General features: G+C 43.6%; 1 long non-coding RNA gene across 1 annotated transcript; it reads right to left on the bottom strand.

The window, feature by feature from the left end:
• Nucleotides 1-1609: 1609 nt before the first annotated feature.
• On the bottom strand, nucleotides 1610-5482 carry LOC310849755. Its single transcript, XR_014567059.1, has 3 exons — nucleotides 5231-5482; nucleotides 3822-3891; nucleotides 1610-1823 (listed from the first exon to the last, which is right to left on the bottom strand). It is a non-coding gene; the product is annotated as an uncharacterized lncRNA (long non-coding RNA).
• Nucleotides 5483-6256: the final 774 nt, after the last annotated feature.

Consider the following 6256-nt stretch of genomic DNA (forward strand, 5'->3'; position numbering starts at 1 on the left):
CCGTTTCATCCTGTGTGTTCCATTTCAACAGCAAGTTATACATTTTTGACAAATTCTGTTTCCAATTTTGATTTTTCCATCTGGAAGCCAATTTTCCTGTCCAACTTGTAAGCCTCCATTATTTGGTAATAATGAAGCCAGTCTCGCACTTTATCTTTTAGTTTTTCAAAACTCTGCAATTTCAGTTTATCCCCTTCTTACCTGCAATCAGGTACTCCCTAGAAGTGATCTTCCGCAATAGGTGTGGGTGGGTGTAAGAGGATCCCTGCCCCCCAATAACAAATACAAACTGTAACAACTTTGCAATGAGGCTTAGACAAGCCTCCTGCTGTACAAGAGCTAAGGACTGGGCACTCAATGAGAACTCACAGTATACATGACTTGTTAGAAGTAGGTCTCTTTGTGGATAATGGGGCTTCCTCCCAGGTCTGGGGATATAGGCTTTTCCTTCTCTGGAAATACAATTCTGGGGAAAAGCTTCACCTGTTCTCAATCTGTCTGCCAAATATTATACTTTTATTTTATTTTTTATTTATGCATTTTCCAAATTCTATTTACACATCATACATTTTTCCTCATACATTATTTCTATGCAAACTTCCCAACCCATCAGTCCATGACATTCTAAGTAAAGGTAAAAGGTAAAGGACCCCTGGACAGTTAAGTCCAGTCAAGGGCAACTATGGGGTTTCGGCACTCATCTCACTTATGGCCAAGGGAGCCATGGGTCATGTGGCCAGCATGATTAACCTGCTTCTGGCGCAATGGGACATCGTGACGGAAACCAGAGCACACAGAAACAGTGTTTACCTTCCCGCCGCAGCAGTACCTATTTATTTAGTTGCGCTGGCATGCTTTCAAACTGCTAGGTTGGCAGAAGCTGGGACAGAACAACAGGAGTTCATCCATCATGGGGATTTGAACTGCTGGCCTCCCAGCAAGCCCAAGAGGCTCAGTGGTTTATTCTAAGTATACCTTGTTTTGCTGCATATTTATTAGTTTTTCCACCCTATTCTCCTGCCATCATTTTCTTTGTTGTTGGTAACGGTGGCTCAAAGTATTACCCCAACTTGTAGAATAGTTTTGGTGTAATATCTTCTTAGATATTCTTTGACTCTCCCCTTATTTGTCACTCATCCTAATTCCTTATTTTGGCTGTCATATTTGCAAGTTTTTCAGACTCCATCAGTTTGTACAATTATTGTTCTTTTGCTGGATTACCTCTTTCTTTCCAATTTCTGGCACAAACTATCCTGGCTCCAGCAACTGCATAGAGGAAATGATTATATGCCATCTTTGGTATCTAATCTCATACTATAGCTAGTAAAAAGGCTTCAGGTCTTTTGGGGGAATATGAAAATCTTTTTTGGCCAAGTATTATACCATCAGTATTTTTAAATCATGGATTTAGTTCAGGATCTGCTGCTTTGCCTGAAAAATAGGATACAACTTTGAATATCACAGGAAGCAAATGCAAATTGTCTGCAGATCTGTGCCTTCTTCTGAGAGTGTATTGGAGGACCCCACCCACATACTGGACCCAGAATATTCTGTTACACTCCTGGACAGATATCTTGTAGGTTCACATTCAAGAAACCAAACAAGAGGCTAGAATGCTAAGATTTATTTGCAGTTGCTGAATTCTTCCTGAATTTTGGGCTGCCCATGAAATCTGGATTCAGGGCTTAAGGACTATGGGAGCAGAGTGGAGGTATCAAACAATGAAGATATGCCACTGAGATCATTTGGTGAACCTGCTGAGCATCTGGGTTGATCCCAATCTGCCTCTCAGTTTTCTTCAGCCATAGTAGTTGCATCTACATCTGTGAGGAGAAAGAAAAGGGCAGGGGATTCATTCCTCTGAGAGGCCAACTATGATCGTCTTTATGAAAAAAGCAGGAATCACAGAATTTGAGAGCTGAGAGGGACTGGAAGTCATTTAGTCCAGCTCCTTTCAGTCTGCCAAGGGGCCGGGTGAGTCCAGAAGCATTATCTAGTGACAGTGATGGAGAGCCAACTGATGTTCCTAGTCTGAGGTGTTGCCATTGGGCACACCTCCAGGAAGGTCATAAACGTAGAGGCAGGCTTAAGAGTTTCTGGCATGGATCTTGCTGGAAGCGAAATAGGGAGGAGGAGTCTGATTAGATTAGAACATCTTTGATATGTGATGGATGTATGCAAGAGCCGTGAATATGCTTTTAAATAAAGCTCAGTTGAACTGATAACCAGCTTGCTAAACTGTTTGCTGCTAACGATCATTATACAATGTTAGTCCTACTTCAAGTCGGCCCATTGAAATTAAAGAACATGGCTAAGTTAGGTCCATTAATTCCAATGGCTCAGAGTAGAACTTCCTTGAATATAACCTTACATTGCTACAACCTTTCCTTCTAGGGTGTGTTTCTGAGGTCTCTACTCATCCTCATTGCCCTCTTCCAAACCTCTTCTGAATCCTCTGTTGATTGCCTTCTCATCTTCGGCAATGGGAATCTCCCCATCCAAATTACTAGAGCAGGACATAGTCCCAGCTAAAAGAACAGTAACCTGTAAGCTAGAGGAGATGGACTTGCAGCAGAAAATGATCTTGGGCAATGGTACCTGCTCACCTCTAAATCTTGGTTTATTACCCCTCTTAAGGCTCCCAAACTATTTGAATTCCTTAACTTCCTCAGCTCATAGATATGCCTTTGTAAAGGCAAGATTCAACACCTTCCCATCGAACGTGCTGAGAAATAGATTCTCCAATGGACAGATATCGCTCTTATGTGATTGTAATTGTGGGGCACCGGAATCGTTGCATCACATAATTTTTGACTGTGCTTTTCACTTACCGGCCAGGAGCAAGTTTCTTGCTCAATATCTTAAGGGAATTGCCGATGATACGATTGAAGCCAAACTGAGATATCTACTAATTGATGATGACCCCCTAAAATCACTCATTTTTGCCAGATTCCTGATCAGCGTCCTATCCCTAAAGAAGAGAAACGGTCTCCTGTGTGATTCGGATAACCCCTTTAAACCATGACCTATGTTTTAGGTGATATCACCATTGTTTTAAACCATGATCTATGTTTCAGGCGATATCACCATTGATATCCTTGATTAATTTATGAGCAGAGGGCGATGTATAGGTTATAAATTTATTGTAATGTATGATGGTGGTTTTTGCTTTTGTTTTGCTTCGGTTACTGTTTGTCTTTTGTAAGTTTTGGCGATTTTAAATTCGGAGGTTTAAGTAAAATATGTTGGTATGGGAAACTGTCGTGTAACGGGCCAATGGCCGTAATAAAGATCAATCCAATCCAATCCTTCTCATCTTCCAAGCTGTCTAACAATATCTGAGCAAAAGACATTCAGCAGGTCATTAATTTCCCATCATGGATACTTCTTTGCTAAGGAAACTACACTTGCTGAATTCTTGTCTCCTGCACTTCGGATGAAAAGAGCAGTAGAAACAGACAGTCATATCGACCAGGAAGTTGCCAATGGGATGCCTGGGCCCCAGTGTCCTCTCCCAGTGCCAAAATGATGCTCGTGAGAACAATTCTGCTGAAGCCCATAGAATGGGTTGGAGTGTGCCGTTGGCCTTGCTGAGTGTGTCATGCCCACAGCACTTTCCCCTACTCTCTCATGTGCCCTCAGAACAAGGATGTTTGGTGACCCCTGATCAAGATCATAAGGATGGTGATGATCTCATTTCTCATTGTGGAAGGACTTTTTTATTCACAGAAAAAGAAAGGAAATCTGCCAAGGCAAGGGGATTACCCCCAAAATTGCTATCCTTCTATCCCATCTTCCAAAACTGTCCAGTTCACACCAACCTCTTTTGTATGTTCCCTCCATGTAATCTATGTAGCCTGATGGCCCCTCACAACGACATATTCTTCCACGCTAGAAGTAGAAAGAGATGCATCATCATCATCAACCTTTTATTCGACCGTCAGTCAGAAAAAAGTACATTTGTTAATACACGGTTAAACATCCAGGAAGATTTTAGAGCTTAGCCAACACTAAAATGGGCTAAACAGATAGCCCCATAAAGAGATGCATCTTAACTGCTGAGAATGTGTCTAAGGTACATTTTTAAAAAACAATTGAACAGCTATTCCACTCTGTCTACCTCCCCCCAATGCCTCTGAATCCTGGGAATGGTGTTTGGACACCAAGGTAATCTCTTTGGTTAAGGGCTCTCAACTCTTCAACCAATGCAAAATTCTGCAGAGAAATTCATGACATTTATACAACAAAAGTTGGCTGTCTTTCATCTTAGTCTTGCATTAAAGGACAATACTCAGTTGGTTCTATGATTCTAAGCCCACCATTTTCAGTGAGTGGCCTCGGAGGTGGACGTAGGCTTGCAGTGAAGATGTGGTAGACCATTGATGAGCATGAAATTGACACACATTAAATTAATTGGTTTGCATATGGATTAGCCACAATCTTACATGGGTGCTGAGTGGTTGATTGTGCATGTTTCAGACTATAGCCCCAGCCAGCTTGGTCAACAGCCAAGGGTATCTCTGTGTCAGGGACATGCAGGCAGCGAGGGAGGAAAGAATGAGAGGATACAGAAAACGATCTCCACTGATTAGTACTGGCTCGTCCTCAGAAGACAGAGAAGATGATAGTGAGTCTGGGGAGGAAGGGGTGCTTCTGAGAGAGGGGGATCCACGTCACAGGGAAAAACGGAAGGGGCTGAGCCGTTGGCTGTGCTGGTCTTGAGGGAGAGGGAAGAGAGAAACCAGTCAGAGCAACGCGTCATGAGAGACGGATCACTTTGTTTATTCTGAATGTAATCTTGTCAGAAGGAAATAAAGAAAGGAATTTATGGCTGGCTGCCGGGAGTGTTTTCTCTGCTGAGTGCAGCAACGCGTGCAGCTGGTTAGCTGACACTCTGTTTGAAACGTCTGGAGCACACCAGGTTAGGGAGCATGGATTGCACTAATACTAGTAATAATGATTATAATAACAGGATTGTTTTAATGGAGAAAAGCTTCCTGCTTTGAGGTCACAGAGTTCACCTAGAGCTCCACAAATCCCCACCATTTGCCTTTCCCTGCTCCAAAATTCCCAGAAGACCAACTGGAGACGTCACTAAGCCTCCACCCTTTTGAGGCGCTCTGGCCTTCCTTTACTTTGGGATTTTATAATCTGCTATGCACCAACCTCTCCAGATACAAGGATGTCCTCACCAAGCATCTGACATGATGGCTTTGTTTTTCATACTTACAGCGCTGTTGTGACAAGTACTTGGACCCAGACAATCATTGGCAACTCATGAGTGCCAGAACAGACAGCAGGATCAGAAGATGCTTCATGATGGATGGAGCTGGTTTTGGTGCTGACTTTGGATCAGCTGAAAGGAGAAATGGGGACTTTGTGATTATATTTTTACTGAGCTTTGGAAGGCCTACAATAAACACAGAACAGTAGAGACCATGTGAGTAATGTCAGCAAAAGCATTTAGAGTCATTCCACAAAGGTTGGTATCACAGAACATCTGAGGAAGTGAATCAGAATCAAAGTATTCTAGAGTTGGAAGGGACCCCAGGGATCATCTCCAAACCTCTGCACTGCAGGAATCTCAAGATAATCACACTTGACAGATGAAAGAGAATAAAACTTATAGCACATGTATGGGATGAAGAAATGTCCTTGAGCCACATGTAGGCTACTAAGAGATGCCCTCCACTGTGCAGCCCAACTCATTGGAGGTTGTAGTCAACGTTCTTCCTTGTTCATGTAAGAAGTAGAAGGGCACCAAGCTGTATCAGATTTGCCTTCCTTTGTTATTCCTCGATCCACTTGATTTCAGTAAGCTAATCTTCCTGAGGATGCCAAGTCACATGTTTTGTCCAACCAGCCATCATTTTATAGAAAATCCAGCTGACGTGGACTTCCAGTGAGGCAAGATGGCAAGCGCCATGGCTGTGCAGAACTCCTGAGAACCTGCTTGGATGGTCCCCGTGCCGTTAACAACGCCGCCAAGATTGGTGGGGGAACCACAGGTGCCCAACATGACAACCAGGGAGGCCACACAGACCCCAGCGGCCTTGACCCCAGCAGGACTGGGAGCATCCCACTGATGGCCCAGCGGAGCTCCGAGACCCAAAGGCCTCCAGATCTGAACAGAAAACAAAAAGCAAAAAGGAGGTCCCCCCAGCTGAGCACCAATTTACTACCACTGCTGCAGCAGCCACTGCCACTGCCACTGCTACCACCAAGGGAAAGAGGTAGGAGGGTACCAGGAGGGCTA

The sequence above is a fragment of the Podarcis gaigeae genome (genome assembly GCF_964106915.1).
Source record: "Podarcis gaigeae genome assembly, chromosome: 8".
In the NCBI taxonomy this organism is placed as follows: Eukaryota; Metazoa; Chordata; class Lepidosauria; order Squamata; family Lacertidae; genus Podarcis; species Podarcis gaigeae.